Raw genomic sequence first — 20,674 nt, 5'->3', positions numbered from 1 at the left:
GCAGCGGCAAGGGCTCTTCCTGTGTACTGGGATTCCCTTCGTGGTGGAGCAGGGCTGACCCAATGCGGGCTCTGCTGACAAGAGGCAGCCCTGGCGCCTGCTCTACCAGCTAGATACACTCTCCTCAGAGAAGAGAGGGAGAAGGGCGGGGGCTATGTATGCTTCCTGGCGGGCAGACATCCTGCCCGAACATGGGTCTTGCCACTGCAGTCTAAGAGGAGTTCCCATTAATTTTCTATCTGAAAATTTCTCAGATCTATTTTTAAACTTACGTAGAGCTGTTTCATATCACACCCTATTGAAGAGGGCCTTATGCTCATACCAAAAGTGCTACTTTGAAGTTCCTGAATAAGCTGCAGTTCAGGAAATAGCTGGAGCTGGCATGGAAAACATTTACTTGGACCCTTTTTCCTAATGATATTTTCAATTCTCTCAGGCCACATAAAACCAGTAATGATTTCAGCTAAAATTATGTAGCATTATTCACTGGAAAAAGGGGAGGGAGGTGAATTACACAGAAGAAAGCCCCTTGTCCCTAAGAGCCGCACACTGCTTTTTTCCCCCCAAGACCACATTGAAAAAAAAAAAAAAAACTACGGGAGAAAACACAAGGAAAGACTGTTAGCTCAGTGAATGCACTCAGCATGGTAATATGGGACATGGGGCTGGGACAAGACAGGGCCATCTCCAGGCTCTTTCACAGAGATGCCTCCACTAGTCACATGGACTAGGCAATCTCCAGAGACTACTGACCTCACTTCAAGCACTGTAACAAAAGCACATTTTTAAATACAGTCTTATTTGAAAACTATTATAACGATAACCAAAATGCCTCCACTTCATATTTTTTAACTCACTTCAAAAGTAGTCATTAAGCTGTATTGAAAAGCTCATTTTCCAAAGACAGCAACATGGATGGATTTTTCAAAATTAAAGCATGTAAATTATCATAGCCTTGTCATTATTTCTTAGGACTTTTTGCTATTATGTTTTATAATTAAAATGGTTTTTATGTGGTACATTGATGCTTAGTTTCTTGTACTTAACTTCTAATAAAAAATCCAATCATTAAAATCATGACCAGTCTTTCAATTTCAACCAAAAAAAGGAAAGCAAAACAAGAAAGGCAATATAAAATCGGCAAGATAGGCACTAAAATTTTCATTGTAATTTAGAGCATATGTTTTATTTTAAATGAAAATATACAATAAAAGCTTAAGAAGCAATTTAAAATGGCGTTAAATATTTTCTCAAAGTAAAGTGTGTCCTTTAAAAGTATATCTTTCAAGAGAATGAACTCAACTGCTAAAAATCAAATCAAACGTGTACAGAAACAGGTGCTTCAGGGGGGTTGTTTAGTTTCCCCAGGGTAGGGCAGAGAAGTTATTGCTTCTCTGATTCTAATAGAAAACTCTTGTTTTGAGAAGCTTGAAAATTCCATATTCAGTCATACTGTGGTTCAGAGACTCAAAACAGTCTCCTGAATTAGTATACATGGTCTTGAACTTTTCTTCCCTATTTGTATTTTACTGTGCTTTGTACTCTGGTTTTCTTAGATATGAAATTCATTGCTTTTCTTCTGTACACTACAAGATAGCAATGCTTAAAATATGATAAATTAATTATTAATCTCATAAAACCATCTTTACACATCAGCCAATGCCTCAGGTAATGAGGAATTTTGAGGTGAGGTGCTCAGATGTGGGTGCACGACCACGGCAGCACGATGTAATTTTAGAAATGAACTGGGGTGCCGAGGAAGCCTGTCAGCTAGCTGTCATCTGAAGGGCTAGGGGGAGGGACTAGCATGAGCCAGGGCCCTGGGGTTAGAGCACTGCCACACCAAGCTGCTCTGGAAAGGAAACAGCAGTGTTATAAAGAAAGACTATAATTACTAGGCTATTAACATGAGATTGTGCTTGGTTAAGAAGAAGGAAAGGGATAGAATCAATGAAATAATCATTAAAGTGGATCTAGAAAAATGGCTATGTAAAGAATTAAGACTCTTCAGACACTGAGATTTAGGAAGAAAATCAGACAACAGTTAAAATTTAGGAAAAATGAATATGGAATTTTTAAGCTTTATCAAAAGATTTCAAACTTTAGGAATTTTTCATAAAGCTTCTAAATTTTTTTCAGTTTTAGAATTTTAATTGCTATATATTAAGATGGTATTTCAGCTGTCTATGAGAGTAGTTCTCCAGGCAACATAAAATGTCCTTTGAAAAGAAAAACTCTTTTCTCTAAATCAGAACAATGAAATGGGTAAGCTCCCTGTGGGACATTAAAAACACAAAAACAGCAAAGATTATTGGATTAAACATCATTTGAAAAAACTGGATGTAGACAAGAGACAATCTACAACATTTAAGGACACTGTTACCTATTATGTGAGTCAAACAGGCTCTGTGTATTTTTTTAAGCATTACCAAGTTCATTAAAATATCAAATACAGATAGTGTTTTGCTTTAATCCACACCTAAATCCTAGGATTTAACAAGAAACAAATTTTAATATGCTCTAGAATAGAAAAGTAATTAACAAATTACCTTATTTCATTCATTAATTACTGGATGCATTAAGCAGCTTACTTAGGAATACGTATCCTAGACATATTAAAGAAAGGAAACACATATGAAGGGCTCCTGGCCGCTGACATTAGGGATAAACCGGGAACTACATTTATGCCAGGTGAAAGGCAGGTGAAGAGCAATGAAAAAGGACAAAACCAGTGTGCACTCCAATCTTCAATCAAAGAATGAACTCAGGATTCTAACTGGGAAGATTTTTGTTTTTCTCTTTGTACAAACTGTTTCTTTAAACCCTTTTTTAAAAGGGGAATCCTCCCTTTGCTAATTATATACTTTTTTTTTTATTGCCAATGCAATTCCCTGAGTGCTCATAATTTCAGCAATCATTGGCTTGGGAATCTTTTTGGATCAATAGCATAGAGTTAAAGTAGAAGAAAAGGCTAAATGCGAGTGCTGTATTTGAAGCAAAGATTTTAGTTTTCTAGTGCTGTCCTTGTGTTTCCTATGAAAATATTAAATTTAAGTCAGAGGTTCAGCATAGACACACACTCACAGCTTTATGTATTAAGTTAAGCACTTGTCATTTAAAAAAAATTCTAGAATACTGGCATAGGTTAAATAAAATCTGGTGTGCACCCTGCAGTTTTACAATTCCATTGCTAGTGGCCATACATCTTTGATGGCAAAACTACATTGGTTGTAGCACCATAAAAATCAATAAATATTAACCTTTTCTGACACTTGGTGCATGGACGCTTTATCAACTGCTGTCAGGTAATAGAACCGCCTGTGATGAACTATATTTCTTAGCTAAGGAATCCAGAACAAATTAGAAATCAATGTAGATTAACAGACTTTTTAAATTAAAAAAAATAATCAACAGATCCTATTTCCGATTAAAAAAAAGATCACAATAGCTATTATATTTGAGTGGGTGTCTTTGGAGGAGTATGAATATCAAACAGCACTAATAAAAAGACTAAATGTTATACACATTTCTGTCTGTAGACAGACTCCTCTTGCATAATTATATGGATTATATATAATCCACTTTTGAACTTTATGTAACATGCTAATCTATTAGAAGGGGAAGAACTATTTATTCCATTATAGCATTCTACCTTTCAGCTATTATTAATCCACACTCTTCCAGATGAGACCTAAGCTATCCAGCATCCCATTGTAAAAGTTCTAATAGTAACTCCTAACTATAGCCACATACTACCCCCAGATTCTACCTCTTCTGAGTTCTGGGATACCGGTCCCAAACTGATGTTACATCAGCAAGAGACTGGCTGCATCCTAACAAACTGCGCATTAAGACCTGTATTCTAGCTCTGTCATGGTGAATATTTGGGTTTTTTGCCTTTCATAGCAGTGGTTCATTTTCACTAAAACTCCAATGGATCCAAAGAATTTAACTCAAAATCCCTTCCCCGCCCTTCCACGTAAAAGTCTTCCTCCTCCCATAAAGGAGGGCAAACATGGCTATGAGTGGCCCTGTGGACCAGTCTTCTATGGACTAAAACACCAGCTGGCCTCTCAAATGCATGTGTCTAACATGACCAACATATTTTAGATTTTAAACTTCAGAATAGCCCAGGTAAAAAGGCTTTTATTTTTGAAGCTGATCAAAGGAAGACAAGTCTTGTCTTTCTGCTTTAAATCAAGCTTGCGTGGCGTCCTCCTATGCTCCCGATCCATCTGCTAGGGAGGTTATCTCCTAGCCCCTCATTCTTGCCACAAAAATGTCAGTTGAAGAAAAAGAGAGAAAAATATGAAATTTTGCTAAGCCACCCAAGATTCTGAAAAGCTTCTAAACATAGTTGCGATGCTTAGAATTTGCCTCTGGACACAAGCAGCTCTGTGAGGCTCTCTGGGTAAGGAAAAGCTTTCCACGTTGTGGGAATGATCTATGTACAAACAAGACTCAGAGAAACACGAAACTCATCCTCTGCCCCTTCTCTGCAGTGTGCAAGAAGAGCACCCACAGGTCTGCAAGGTCACACGCCCTCCAGCTTCCTGGGAAAGAGGGCCGGGCGGTGTGCGTGGCCTTGCATCCCAACGGCAGTGCTCTTCGGCTCTCTGGTGCCTGACACGCTCCCGCTCATCCTGCAGAGACCGCGGACGGTGAGGAGAATGAGTGCGGAGGTGGAAACGACCCGGGCATGAAAATACCTTCGTCTGCTCTCTGCAGAAATACTGACAACCAGTGACAGTCACAGCCACCAAAGCTGGGGACGCTTTCCCACCAGATGTTTCCCCCAGTACAAGCATCTTGGACGTGGCTCTACATTGACATTTTCAGGCACAGTCTGTGCAACAGGAAATTACCAAAAGGAAACCGCCTTACCAACTTCATTTACTACTTAAAGAAGAAAGAACTTCCCTGGTTAACGCACTTAGTGCCACTCTGAGAGACTTACTTATAACCCGTTTGTCCTTGGAATAACCAAATATTTCCTTAGCGATCTCTAGAGTACCTCGTATATGAGCAAGGGACAAGGGAGAACACCGGGGCTGGGCTGTGTGTGGTACAGGTGTCAGGCAAGGAAGATAAGCTGACAATCTCAGAAGGAAGTCAGCACTGAGATCAGGAAGCTCGGAGGGATTAGCGAAAGGCCTGTACACATCACAGACATCACAGGCAAGGCTTGAGAAAAGCAAAAGGAAGAAACTCCTCCAAACGCAAAGCCTGCACTCACACAGTGAGCAAGAGAAAGGGCTGTACCATGGAGTGCCAGGCGGTCTCCCGCGCTCCTGACCAGCCCCACAACAGGGCTGGGCTCATGCGGCCCTGAGCTGAGCAGCTGAAGGCTGGTGCCAACATTTTGAAAGAAAGCAACTACATTTCATGTGCACACTTCTTGCACCCGGGCTAAAAGGCAAAGGAGGGACGAAGACTGGAGATACCCCTGCTGCGGGGTGGGGAACCCCTGGAAAGTGCACGGGGGCCTCATCCAGTAGCAGAGCATCCTCTCACAAAGTCTCATAAAGGAAGATTGATGCGTGATTCCAGACATTTGAACAGGGCACAAGCTAGTGAGTGGCACAGACCCTACCATGCCTCTCCCATGTTAACAACTTCCATGAGTTTTCTGATTGATTTAATAAAAATCCCATTTGACTTTCTTTAACTTCTGGGGTCTGTCTCTCCTTCCAGCCCCTCCTGCCTAGAATGCTGGGCCCGCACCTGTGCCTAGCCCCGCTTCTGGTCTCAGCCACGTCTCCTTCTCACTCCACCCCATCGTGCTCTGACAGCCTCCAGACTTTTTCCTAAGAGCCCTTGCTTCAAGCAGGCTGACTGCTGTCATTACGAACTCCTTTCTCAGCTCTTGTGTAACCTCTGCCATTCTTCCCGCAACAAGTTCCAAGAGGTCTGACATGGTCACATGGCTCTTGGGCTTTTGCCCCGACTGGGCTCAAAGGGCTATCCTCTTTGCCTGTCTCCCAAGTAGCCGGGACTACAGGCGAAGTCACCACAACTGGCCCTCTATTTGGGGACATAGCAGGTACAGCACCTGCAGCTGACCTGGTACAATAACTCACGTCGCAGTACCCTTTGAGCCTGGTACTTACAATCTGTAAACCCGATACGAAAAAGTGGAGATGCTGAGACAAAGGATTTAAATACGAATAGGTAAATCTAGTAAGCCTAACACAATGTATATTCATGAATGAAAATGTGACATAATCCCCTACAAATAAAGAACAATTATAGGTTTCAGTTTTATTTACTTTTTAAAATATATTTACTTTTTTTTTTAAGTCTGGCTTTCTTTCCAATAAAGCTTTAACAGCACAGGCTGTCACCAGAAATCAACTAATCAATGCATCAATATAAATAAAGGTACATAAATGTGCTATGTACAGATGGGGAAGGGGTGAGGAGGGAGGGGACGAGATCTGGCCCATTCAGATCCATGAAAGGAAATGGGCATCTCACTGACTTGCTGCAGTGTTCACTAATAAGGTTCACCTTTCTACAACCTTCTTGTGATCACGTTTTTAAATGCCTATTCAGATTTTACAAAGATCAGTTTAAGAGAGGTTTCTGTATATTAGAAATACTGATCTGTGGGAAAATATATTACCTCTGTATCTGTCTTCTGTGCTGCAAATGCTCTCTCCTAAATGACTGGGAAACTTCATTTTTCCGTTTTCTGGTTGTTATTCAAGTCTTTTGCAGCTGTCCATTACTTATGTCTCCTTTTATTATGTAAAAGTTTAAAATGAGAAAGGCAATTCATGAGAAGCTGTTCTAAAAGAATGTCTACTTCATTAATTATTTTCTTTGCTTTACTTCTTCACATATCATTTATTTAGTGTCTATGGTTGATATAAGATCTGAAAATACAACTAATTTTAAAAATCATTCCATATTGGTCTTCTGATGTCAAAGTATTATTGAGATACTAAACCTCATCATACATAAAGCAATCTACTTGTTATGTACTGTTGCTAAAAAGAAAATATAGCGATAGTCTGCCAATATGTAAATATCTGAAATAATTAATATAAACTTTTTCATGCTTCATTTCCAACATTTCAATAATTTACTCTCCAGAGTCCAGATTACAGAATGAAAAACAATGTAAAAGGCAAGCGGAAAGTGAAAGTCTAATGGATGGTACTGATACACATGTTGAGATGAATAAATCTGTATTACATGTAACCATGTAGCTGGAATTATGCTCAAAAGTAGTAATAGGAGCATATATGAGTGAACATGTTCCTTCAGAATGGAAAGCCCCTTCAGGATGAAAGCAGCGAGGCACATGGCCTGTGCACGGAGCTGGAGCATGTCTACCTGCTGTCAACGAGCACTCGCTGCTCTAACTCTTATTCCCTCTTCCTGGATTTGATAACCTCGCCAAGGACACAGAGAGCTGTCAGTCACTGGTGGGGTGGCCACTCCCCACCCCTATTTTCTTGGTGCAAACATAAGGAAGTTCTTTTGTGAACTGATCATTTTCTAGAGGTCACTCAGACTATAATTTCAGACCCTACTCACCATCCTGATGGTCTTTCTGAGGAAATTGGACCCAGTGGGAACGTTTTCTCCCTCTGCTCAGTCTATGGGTCAGCATTTTCCTTTCTTTGTAGCTCTTAATTCCCGTAAGTGACAATTATTTAAGACACAGTTAGAGAAGGGGCAATGTACATTCATCCAATAAAACCTAAATATTAAAAAGGACAGAAAAATTCAGCATGGTTACTAAGGATAAATGGGACAGTATTTAGCATTTGCAGGAGACCAAGAGTAAACGAGGGACATTTTAAAAGAAATGGTTAGAGGTTAAAAAAAAAAGAACTAAAAAGAGCATACTATGTGTCAAACAGACAGACCATCTTAATTATGAAAGGTTAATAGTGCAGTCAGAGTAAATTAAAAGGTGGCAGAATCATTATAATATATAGTAACTGGAAATTCACCCAAATCTAAGTTTAGATTTTTAACCAGCATATGATTAAAAAAAAAAAACCAGATAAGCACTGTGGCCTAACACACACACACACACACACACACACACACACACACACACTTTATACCTCAGAGGATAGATGTATAGAAAAATTGAACTACACTAACCTATTAGGACTGAATATATGTGATAAATAAGGTTAAAAATGTTAAGAGAAGCAAAAGAAGAATGGTAAGAATTTTGAATTTTATGTGGTCCACTGATAAACACACAGGCACAACAGGAACGGGTGAAAAAGAAGGAGCAAATTAAAACAACTGGCTACTCAGGAAATAGAACTGCAAAAGCTCTGAGTACAAATACTATGCAGACAATGACAAAATCTGCGCACCATCGATAATCCACAGTACAGTGCTCCCAGTCTTCCAATGACACCACTTCTCTCTCTCTCTCTCTCTCTTTTTTGGGTGAGGAGCCTGGGACTTGGACTCAGGGCCTAAGAGCTGTCTCTGAGCTCCTCTGGCTCAAGGGTAGCACTTATACTACTTGAAGCATAGCTTCACTTCCAGCTTTTACAGTAGTATAGTGAAGATAAGAGTCTCACAGACTTTCCTGCCTGGGCTGGGTTTGAACTGCAATCTTCAGATCTCAGCCTCCTGGGTAGCTGGGATTATAGATGGGTGCCACTGGCACCCATCTTACATGCCACCACTTTACATGTTAAATACCAATGACTGATTCAAATTCAGTTACCTAATCAAACAATGTTAAATTAATATTGAAATAATCTGATTTAACTACCTTCCTGTTACATTAAAAAATGTAATTTGTCAAGAAAATACAGGATGTGGTATGCATAAAATATGGTAGATATAAAACTTCTAAATTTAAAGTGAAGCGTCATACATAAACTGCATTTATTCCATTAGGACCACTTTTAAAGTTTTAATTCTCATAATTATCAAAGATCTAATTCCTATAATACATCCCTTAGTCCATGCCACTTAAAGTGTTTCTGTTTCTGTGACTGAACCTTAATTGATAAAACACTTTAGAGATAGTGACATTTGGTCCAAGAATCACATATAACATCTGTCATAAAGTAGTGGCATAATAATGTTACACTGGACTAATTACTAGTCTTAAGAGTTCAGGTCAGTTACTTTGTCTCACTCCCCCCTCCCTCCCACCATTAAGTTAGGATTAGTAGTAGCAGGGCGGGGGGAGGGGGTATATTCATGAAGTTAAATAAGACTCTTAAAAACATGTTAATACTTGGAAAGAAGTGTGTGCTCATCGACAGTTGTCCTATATAATGTGGTCGATTATTTCTAACAAGGTGGAATCAGGTCAACGCAACTTTCTAGCTTTGTCTCCGATTCAGGAATAGAAACAAGAAGGTTATGAAAAGTCTCCGCTGATGCTCCTCACAGATCATTTCCAGAAGAACCTCCAAAAAAACACAGCGCAGAGTTTCTTCTTATAGATCTCACACAGAGAATGGGTATTCGTGTAAACTAGTGCCTACTCACTGCCAGGGCAGGGGCCATGCCTGACGGGGTGGTGGAGCAGACACTACCGGATGGTGTCTGTGAGCACACACTGAGCTTCATCAGTCGACATAGGAATCGTGGAACAAAAGAGCCCATTCAAAAGGTTTGGATGACCATCAGAAGGCCTCAACATCAGAGCAATTACCAGTTCTCAAAGAAACTGGACTTAGAGTTGCCTCAGAAGGTTTGTTGTGTATCTGCAATGTACGAACTAAAGAAACAGAATATAAGTTTCCTGAACCCAGAGAAATTTACGAAACTTTCTAAACTAAGAAAGCTTAAAAATTAAGTCACTTTTATCTCATCACCAGATACAACAAAAGTATTATGAATTAACATTTAGGAAATAGTGCAGGGAGCTTAGATTCCACAGGATAAACCTTGTATCACTGGGATGTTAGTATCCAATTTTCTAGAATTGTATGATATGAAGGAGTGAAATACTCACATCAAAGACAGGATCCTATCTGTAGATGGCTTAGATATATAAAGAACTATGCATACAATTAAGGAAATGCAACACAATAGAACACCTTCTCAGAAGACAGAAATAGTAGGGAGGAGAGTCTTTTTTCTTCTTCACTACTGGACCTGTGTAGAGGCAAATTGCTCATCAACCTGAGCATACAGGAATAAAGCTAAAATGTCAACATGCCTCATTCTAGTTTTAGCTTAAAAACTTTGAGCCAAATATTGAACTTAGTCTGTACTACCACAATAAGATTGTTTCCTACACTCAAGTGAAAATGACTATGCATATTAATATAATAGTTGAGTTCCTTGACATCTTAATGCCTAGAAGATGTACATACCCAAACTGATCCTGTCATAAGTAATAAAAAATGTATTGCCCTGGATTTGAAACATCTTTGTTAATGCAAGAAAGACATTACAGATTTGGTATGTTGAAATTGAACATAAAATATCATAAAACACACTTCCTTAGCCAGAAAAATGAGAGTTAAAAAAAGAAAATATAAAAAAAGAAAATATATTTAAAATTATAATAGAATTTTATCTGAAGTCAAACTCACTTTAAGGGTTGAGTTCTCCTTGATGGAAAAAGATTCATAATCTGAGCTGGAAGTACTGTTTAAGTGATAGAGCGCCTTGAACAAGTAAGTCAGAGCTAGCAAAACACCATGTGTTCAAGCCCCAGTAGTGGCAACAATAATAGTAATAAAAATAAAATAATGCTGCTGATGACTATAATGATAAGAATTTTTAAAGGATTCATAATCTAAAAGCATTCATCACAGAAAAGCTAGTGTTGAACCTGGGATGCTCCTGCCTCATTCTCCTTGTTGATGAGCAGTGTGTGCACTATGGCTGCCCACTATTCAATGCAGACAAGTGAGAATCAAGTTGGGTAACTTGAAAAGGTGGGGCGGGGAGAGACAGGAAGTGAAGGAGTGACCTTGATCAGCATGCACTGCGCTCACAAGCTGATGTGAATTCAAACTCCTTCACCCAACCTCCCAAAGAGAATATAAATTATACAGACATATGCAGGTAATTTTAAAATTATTTTAAACATTCTCTCTTCACTAGCTTGAGTGTATATATACACAAGTTTCTCTTTCCTCATTACATGCAGGTAGAGAAGCTAGAAATATGGATGAAGGTGCTATACTAGTGAACAGTAAAGTAAAATATAAAACATGCTAAGTCTTACTCAGCCTCAGTAAAAGAACAGTCCTGTTTCATTCCTCTGCCTTTTTCAGCATTTCACTGAATGTGGTTTAGAACTCCTCATGCACAAGCTACTGATGCTACAAGCACTTGTGAGTTCTCACGTCCTGGAACCCATCTGCTTTGCCCCGAGCTCTGATTACTCAATTCTTACAAAATCAAGGCACTCTTCAACTTGCCTTCTTGCACTTACGATTAGTCATCTTCATTTACCCTCAAGTTGTACATATTATAGCTGCAGTTCCATCCCTGTAGCAAACAGGATTTCCAAGGTCCATTTAAATAGCAAGAGCCCTCATATCAAAAGAACTTGATTGAAATTAAATGTGCACAAGAGTTTCCACAGGGAAACCTACTCTATCTGATCCCAGAATTAAGGGGCAAATTTGCTGTCTGAATCTAAAGGAAGTTAAAAAAAATCCTAATTTTTATCAATAGTTTATCCTGAAGACACCAAGAAAAAGCCAGAGGCTGCAGCTGTTGGTTCACTCCCTAATTCTAGCTACGCAGGAGACTGAGCTCTGAGGACCATGCTACAAAGCCAGACACCCTAGGTACCAAAGTCTCTGAGTATCTTAGCTTAATAACCACCAAGAAGCTGGAAGTGAAGCCGTGGCTAAAGCCTCCAACCACAGCCATGAGCAGGAAAGCTAAGGGACAGCACTCACACCCTAAGTTTAAGCCCTAGTGATGTCATTAAAAAAAAGCATACAAACCAAAACCAAACGAAAAACTCAAAAACGCACCAAGAAGTACCTTAGATCAATGTTGACTATGTGTTTTACAAAAATGTAACATATTTAATAAATATTTACTTAAATAAAGAATGTCAGCTGGGCTCTGATGTCTCAGGCCTGTAATCCTAGCTACTCAGGAGGCTGAGAAGTGAGGATCATGGTTTGAAGCCAGACCAGGCAGTAAAGTCCATGAGACTCTTACCTGCAAACTCCTGTAACATCAGAAGTGGAATTGTGGTTCAGGTGGTATAGTACTAGCTTGGTGCAAAATACCCTCAAGGCCCTGGGTTCAAGCCTCAGGACCGGCATGCGTGCACGCACATACACACAAATGTTAAAGTATGGAATTTAACTACTTAATTGGGAGATGTTATGAGTCTGGAGTGTTGTTTCAGATCAAGAAAATATGAAGGATAAACTAGCAAAAGAATAATGTGGATGTACATGAATATGCACAGTATGTCAACAATCCAGGGGACCTATGTTAACACGGAATCTTGACCCTTATCTATCATGAGCAGCACCTATTTACATCACTAATTAGAAGACAGAAGACAGAGTAATTTCAATTATATATTTTATTAATTAAATACATGAAAAGCCCATAATAGATGCCAGGTATGTTTTTCACAAATTTAATTTATTGAGTTGTTTCAATCATTTTCACTGAGACTGATCGCAACTTAAATGCAAAAGGCTATTTCATTATTTAAGACATGGATTCTCTTTAAGACAAAAGAAATCCAGATTGGTCCCTGGCTAACATCTGAAAGGAAACCTGCACTGTATTTCACTCTGATGTAGTGAAACCAGACTAGGAATGTAAAGCAAATCCTGGAACTTGGTTCCCCAAAAGAGTTCCTTTTCAAAAATAATTTATATTTCATGCAATGTGATTAAATTAATCTATGCCCCTTGCAAAAAAGACTTGCCCTTTTCTTTTATAAACAGGAAATCACTTATGCCAGGTTTTTATTTTAAGCATGCACTAAAATTATGATTTCTTACAAGAAGAGAGAATGACTTCCTGCCAATCACTCTGACACGCTACTCAACAAATGGCACTAATAGCTGTGACGAGAGCGAACATGTCTGAGCAGAGCTTGTTAAGATGGATCTAGACCAGCCATCAAAAATACTGTTTTATCAAGTTGGGGCCTACGCTTTCTTCTGCTGCAGTAAAAGCTATTATGTGATTCAACAGACTACTTTACAATGATGGATTATCATCTATTAAAAGAATATATCTCTAAGTGTTTTTATCATTACTTTGGAAAAAAAAGAAAATAAAGTAAGCAAGTTTGTAAGTTCAAATATTGTTCTTACTTTTCAACAATAAGTTAATTTTTAAAAATTATTCTAATGATTTATATGCTTCAGGTGCTTATAAATATATGCCATATAATTTCTTTTTGGTTTGTTATTTGTATAAGTGCTGTATTGAATGTTTAGCCTTTTCACCTTCACCCATCTGAGCACTATCAGAAAGCCATCCTTACCACCCAAGATACTTATTTAAGAATCTTCTAATACAGGTATGTATAGAAAATAAGAGAAAAGATTGAAGTGATTGCCTTTGGTATTTATAGTTATTGTGAACTGTGATACATTTCACCCTAAAAGGAAAGAAACTCAGAAACAGGTCTTGACAAAGACCAGGCTTAGGCACACTGTTAAATGAAATAAGCTCATTACAGCAGACAACTACAGTGTGATTCCATTTATATACATGCTAAAATAATCTCTTGATTGAAAGCTTTTATGACTGATTTAATATCATGCTATTTCATTCATCATATAGGAGAAATATGTTATAATAGATATAATGATGTAGATGCAGCATGTAGTCTAGGTAGGTAGTAATGTAGAAGGCTACAGTATTTTAGTTTGTGTAACCACACTCTGTGATGGTCACACAATAGTGGAATTGCACAACAGCATTTTTTCAGAAGTATTTAACGACTTTTGACTGGTTAATCAATAAGAAACATGACTTAGGTAAGTATTAATTATGCTGCCAAAACTGACCCGAAAGGAATTACATCATAAACAATGAAAATAGCTTCTTATTCAATAGTATAAAAGGGTAGCAGAGAGCAAGTTACTAGGTACATTATATTCTCATACATATCTCACATATCATTTGTCCATAAGATTTTTTGAATAGCATAGTAAGCTCAGTAAGCAAGTCATTCAAGAGAAGAAAAAAAGACAGTGACAAATCTGACATTCTTGATGAGTTTAAATTAGATAACAGAATACTGAAGAGGAGGAATAACATTGAAGGAAAATACAAGTATTCAACCATGACATTTTAAGGGTAAAATTTAAAACTCATGTACACTTAATTTTTAAAAATTGTGATGCTAATATAGAGCAAAGAAACTGACCCAAAGAAATACTGCTGACTTTCTTTCAACAGAAGTGCGAAGACTATTCAAAAGAGGAAACATAGTGCTTTTAACAAATGACACCTTTATGCAGAAAAGAGAATTTCGGCTTAGATATCAAACATTATACAAAATATAACTCAAAATGAATCACACAAATAAATGGTATATGTAAAAGCAAAAGGTTTCTAGAAAAAAGAGTATTTTTTATCAGTATTTTAACTACTGTATCAAAGGCCATAAAAAATTCTCTATATCTGGTATTTTTTTGGTTCATTGGAGATAAGAATCTCACACTTTCCTGCCTGGGCTGGCTTCAAACTATGATCCAAAGATCATTAGTAGCTAGGATTGTAAACGTGAGCCACTGGCACCCAGAAAGGAAAAAAAAATCAGTAATTGGAAGAATATTATAGACTTTTGCCTGTGAAAGACACTGTTGAGTGAAAAAGGACAAGAGAAAATATTTTCTCACTGTATTTCTGACAAAGGTCTCATGTCAAAACATTAAAAAAAATACTATGAACTTATTTCCAAGGGAAAAGGGAGCAAAGCACTTCAAGTCACATCTGAATTGACGCTCACCATCGTCAGTACATTGGTCAGACTTTTGTCACTGTTGATTTGAGAGAAACCATTTAAAAGGAGGAAAGATTCATTTCTCTTCATGGTTTCAGAGGACTCCTGGCCTCACCACTGGGCCACTCATCCAGCCTGATGGTGGGATGGCAGAGCTTTCAACTAAGCAGAAAGTCAGAAAGAGAACAGCGCTAGGGAGTTCTTTCCAAAACACGCTATCCGTGATCACCTTCCAGTAAGACCTCTCCTAATAGCCCATTCACTAAGAAATCAACGGACTGACCCCCGATGAAGTGACAAGTGTCAGGGTCTAATTACCACTCAAGGATTAGATGCACCCACTGTGGACCAAGCACTGGACAGATGAGCCTTCTTGGGGAACAATTCCCATCCAAATCATAATAATTAGTGATGAATAAGAAGAAAAATTAAAAGGTTAGGACACCATGGAACACTCAAAAGAATGGATTGAAATATTGGTAATAAGAAGTGTAAATAAAGATGCTGAGTAAAAAAGACTGATGTTATAGGTAGAAAAAAAATGTAAAGCCACTTTGCAAAATAATTTGGCAGTGCTCTTAAAAAGTTAAATATGCACAAACCATATAATACAAGCTTCTTGTTTCTAGATATCTTCTCTTTACGAAAAAAAAAAACCAACCCTGTATATGAATATATATAGCAGCCCTATTTATAACTGCCCCAAAGAATAAGCAACTTAGATGCAGTGTTTCACCTGGATCTGATTTTCATCTTCCCAGTGAACAACAATGGACATACTTCTGTGAGCTTATTAGACATGTGAAGGCTTCTCTGGAAAATGGCTTTCCAGATAAGGGAAGCATTCTCTCCAGGTTATAGATTTCCCTTTCTTTTTCTTGATGGTGTCTTTGACACACTAATTTCTAAAATACTGTTGAAGCTCAGGTTATTTCTCTTTTGTAGTTTGTGGTACAAAAGATTTTAAAACCATGGATATTTGTGAGAAAGCAATAATCAGTGTACATACACATGCCTAGTCTTCCTGCTAAGAAGGCATAGAATCGGAGGAACAGAGAAACAACAGGAACACACAGTACTGGTTTATATACGCCACTCTCAAATAAAAGGAAACCAGCTCCTTAAAAAAGTGGCCCATGTTAGGTCTAAGAGAGTACCAGAGCACACTAGTAAAGGAAGTAAAAAGATGCTCACAAGAGGAGAGAGGCACATCCAAGGATGTGATCCCACCTAAAAAAAAATCTAATAGTGAACTAAATCTTCAGTTAGAAAATAAATCACAATGGTTCTGATTTATAAGTCACAGAATCAAATAAATCTATACTGATAAAAATCAGTAGAACAAATATGCTTTTCAGAGAGAAAGAAAAGACACTATAGAATTCTAATTCTTTAAAGGAGAACAAATTAAGTCATCATTTGGAAAACACAGGTTTTTATTCAGGTGAAATCTTCTAATGAATATCAAAGTTAATGGGCAAATATTTGAGGAGAAATAGTCTATTTGCAGAATTTGAGCTTATTTTCCCACAGACATACATTGTTTAAAAATGGAAATGAGTCCATTTCTAGTAGAGGCATCTGCAGATCCAGACCTCACACCAAAGCTCTCTAGAAGTGTCCAGATTATACAAGACCAAAAGGCTTTCATGAGCAGAAGACTACGAAGATATAACAAACACAGGGAGTGCTGACCCCTAGGCTAAACCCTGAAAAAGAAAAGGATGTGAATGAAAAAACTGACAGGCTCTGAACAGAGAACACAGTGAAGTACAACAGTATGATATGAATGTTAATTTCTTTGGCCTCTGAAGTTTTCCTATGCTTGTACGTTGCTAACATTTGGCGAAGTTAGATGAAGGACTGAAGAGACTTTTTATTCTGCAGCCATTACGTCAGTTTAAAATGACTTTAGAAAAGCTAAAGAAATAAAGAAAACTTACACAGTAGTCATTTTACCTATTACAAACATAAATGAATGAAATTGTGAAAGCATAATAATATATAATACTTTAGTTTGAACTAATTTCAAAGATAATTAACCAATATATCTAAGTTTCCCTCATAGTTTGAAAAACATCTCCTGCTTTTTCCGATCTACCATCAGCGGTGGGACCACCGCCAGGATGCAGATTTTCATTAAAACCCTTACGGGGAAAACCATCACACTCAAGGTTGAACCCTCGGATACTATGGAAAATGTAAAGGCCAAGATCCAGGATAAGGAAGGAATGCTACCTGATCAGCAAAGACTGATCTTTGCTGGTAAGCAGCTGGAAGATGGACAAACTTTATCTGACTACAACATCCAAAAGGAGTCCACTCTTCATCTAGTATTGAGACTTCGGGGTGGTGCTAAGAAAAGGAAGAAGTGTTACACCACCACTCCTAAGAAGAATAAGCATAAGAGAAAGAAGTTTCAATTGGCTGTCCTGAAATACTACACGGTGGATGAAAATGGCAAAATTAGCCGTCTTCGTCGAGAATGCCCTTCAGATGAATGTGGTGCTGGGTTTCACGGCTCGCCACGTGGACAGGCATTACTGTGGCAAGCGTGGTCTCACTTACTGTTTCAACAAGCCAGAAGACAAGTGATTGTGTATGAATTAATAAAAGGCATAATCTAAAAAAAAAGAAAAACTCCTATTCATCTTCATGGAATCTTCAATTGAAATAGTAATCTTTAATGCAGAATTAGCAGTAGGATTTATCAATACCTACTGTGTTTATCATATAAAACTGCCTGTTAGTAGGGACCAAAATAAGAAAGGATGTGTAAACTTTTAAAATAAATAAATTCTATTGAATTAGACAATTGGTGAAAGGTCTGTAAAAACATAAAAGCCCCATCAATTACTTGATATAATCACAGGGCTCCCTCCACTCTAACTTTGCACAATCCATTTTTGCCTTAGAATTTTGGTCAATGAAGTTGTCGTGCAGGATAAGCTCATAATTTTGTTTCCCACTATTTCAACCTTCAGAATGCAGTTCATTAATGCTTCAACTGCTGGTCCTGATAAGACTGCAACTTCGCCTGTTGACGAGGTGACCACACTGCTCTGTACCCGTGTCACTATGTGCCAGTGTGCCCGAAAGCAATGAAGAGGTTTCACTGTGGTTCTGAATTACACTGTCATGCAGGAAAGAAGTAGATAAGGCTTTCTTTCTGGAAGCGCATTAAACATTAAAGCATTAAAACTCTTCTATGTAGCTGGGGAGGGGGGGAGAGGAGGGTGAACCCGAGTCACAGGAGCACCTGTGGTCTTATCAAAAATGCTTAACCGAATGGATGTCCACAAATTTCCAGCATCTTCAGTCCATTCTAGTAGAAATTACCAAGGGAAACTGTATTTCAGTTCTGCACCTTGACTCTATTTGAACAGCTTGTACAAAAAATTAAAACCCTGTGAGTCACGTTGAGGATGAGAAAAGACAGAACATGGTTAAGGAACTTGCTTCGAAACAGCATATTCCCAATGGTGACAAAGTTCACATCAACAACTAGCTCACTAGATTCCTTCGGCCCATTTCATGTGAGACATGGTCTGGGATGGGAAATAAGAAAGTTATTTACCATGGAAATTGTAAAGTTAAGACATTTAAAACATGTACTCACATACTGACAGCTCAACTCCAAATGTTTAAGGTTTCTAGAACATACAGAACTACATACTAGAACATTCTTGAAAATAGTTGTGATTTTGATATGGAGTTATGATATTCCAGTTAAGTATCCTTAGACAACTTAACTACTTTGAGATCTATTTTATGGGATTTCATCAAAATAAAAAATTTCTGCACAGCAAAGGACATAGGTACCAAACTAGAAAGACAGCCAACAGACTAGAAGATTTTCACCAGCAATACATTCAATAAAGCTCTAATACCTGAAATGTATAAGGAGATCAAAAAATTAACCTCTACCCAAAAACCTAATAAGAAAATCAATACATGGGAAAAGGAGCTACCGAGAGGTTTCTCAGAGGAAGAGTGGTGAATGAACACATGAGAGGATGCTCAGCTGGCCAGAACGCTGGCCAGGCAGGAAATGAAAACCAAAACAACACCGAGATTCCATCTCATCTCAGATTGGCCAACATCAAAAATTCAAATAACAACAAATGCTGGTGGAGATGGGGAAAAAGGAACCCTATTGTACTATTGGTGGAATGTACATTATGTACAATCACTCTGTACACTCCAAACACTCTGTGTCTGAAGAGTCCTAAAAAAAATAAATATAGACCCTCCCTATTACCCAGACAGACATACCACACTTGGACTTCTATCCAGAATATTACAAGTCAGGATATGGTATGGAAGGCACTTACCTATTCACAATAGCCAAGTTATGGAAACAACCCAGATGCCCTACAACAGATGAGTGAATTAAAAAAAAGTGGTACATATAACTGAAATTTGACTCATTCATCAGAAAGAATAATATGCCATTTGCAGAGAAATGGATGGATTTAGAATAAATTATGTTAGAAGTGAAGTAAGGGCTGGGAAGGTGGCTCAGTGGTAGAGTGCTTGCCTTGCACGCATGAGGCCCTGGATTCGAGTCCTCAGCACCACATAAGCAGAAAAAGCCACAAGTGGTGCTGTGGCTCAAGTGGTAGGGTACTAACCTTAAGCTGAAGAGCTGAGGGACAGCGCCCAGGCCCAGAGTTCAGGCCCCACGACCAACAACAACAAAAAAAGTGAAGAAAGTTAAGCTCAGAGAGACTAACAGTGCATTTTCTCTCATATATGGAAGTTAGATTTAAAACACAACTGGACATGATAACTTATACAAGACTGTATGGATTCACACACAAACTAGAGGAGGAACCCTTACGGGAAGAACACAAAGGCGTAACTCTTCGGAACATTTAAAGTACTATTTATGGAAACAAATTCAAGGACTTGGAAACATGGTGTTGTTTTTTTTTTGTTGTTGTTGCACTGTGTTGTTGTTGGTGTTTGTTTTGCTTTTTAGTCATTTTGGGGGGCTAAAGGGGAGCACAGAAAGAGAGGGAGGAAGGGGGGACAAATGCACTCATGGTATTCAGTAAACTATAGAAAATGAACTATGCAACTTGTAGGCAGAGATGGGAGGAGAAACAGGGAAAGGAAAGAAAGGAGCAACACTGTCCAAACCAGAAATGTACTCACTATCCGACTTATGAAACAGTGACCTCTCTGTACAATACCATAATAATAACAAATTATATTTATTAAAAGATCTATTTTTTAAAAATCATGAAATTATGAATAGCACCAATTGGAGATTTGTTTTGTTTAATATCCTATCAAGAAACTTAGTGCTACTGTAACTCTTTCTTTCCCTTTCTTTCTTTTTCTATCTCTTTCATCCCTCCTTTCTTTCTTTGTAATTTAAAAGCAAAATAAGCTAATGTAACAAACTTCTTCAGTACTGTAACAGAAAGCTACACACAAATATGGCTGGGTATAGAAGTACACAATACCAGGATCACCCTGCTTCAGCGCTGCTGGGAAACCGTGGTCACTGAGCAAAGAGGGAGTCCAGATGGACAGGCAGTGTTAAGTGTTTCTCTAACACTGTACCAGGGTGTTAAGCGGATACACGAATTAGAGAGACTGCATTCTGAAAAATATGAATCATTAGGTGGTATGAAAAGGTCCATTTCAAAATTTTGTTGAGTAGGAAATAGAAGAGGCAATCCAAAAATTCATATGGAACAATAAAAGACCCCGAATAGCAAAAACACTCCTCAACGGAAAGAACACTGCTGGAGG

At 38.2% G+C, this 20,674-nt stretch overlaps 1 protein-coding gene and 1 pseudogene across 2 annotated transcripts in view; one reads left to right on the top strand and one right to left on the bottom strand.

Annotated features, from left to right (window-relative positions):
- The window catches only part of Znf407 (zinc finger protein 407), a 355,534-nt gene that overhangs the window by 91,408 nt on the left and 243,452 nt on the right, over positions 1-20,674 (bottom strand). The gene's annotated exons all lie outside the window — the stretch shown is intronic.
- On the top strand, positions 16,990-17,558 carry LOC105993014 (annotated as a pseudogene). Its single transcript, XR_001175430.1, has one exon. The product of XR_001175430.1 is annotated as a ubiquitin-40S ribosomal protein S27a pseudogene (transcript).

Source organism: Dipodomys ordii, unplaced genomic scaffold, assembly GCF_000151885.1.
Source record: "Dipodomys ordii isolate 6190 unplaced genomic scaffold, Dord_2.0 Scaffold91, whole genome shotgun sequence".
NCBI classification, from domain to species: domain Eukaryota; kingdom Metazoa; phylum Chordata; class Mammalia; order Rodentia; family Heteromyidae; genus Dipodomys; species Dipodomys ordii.
The sequence above is the reverse complement of the archived record's forward strand: the minus strand, read 5'-3'. Positions and strand labels throughout refer to the sequence as shown.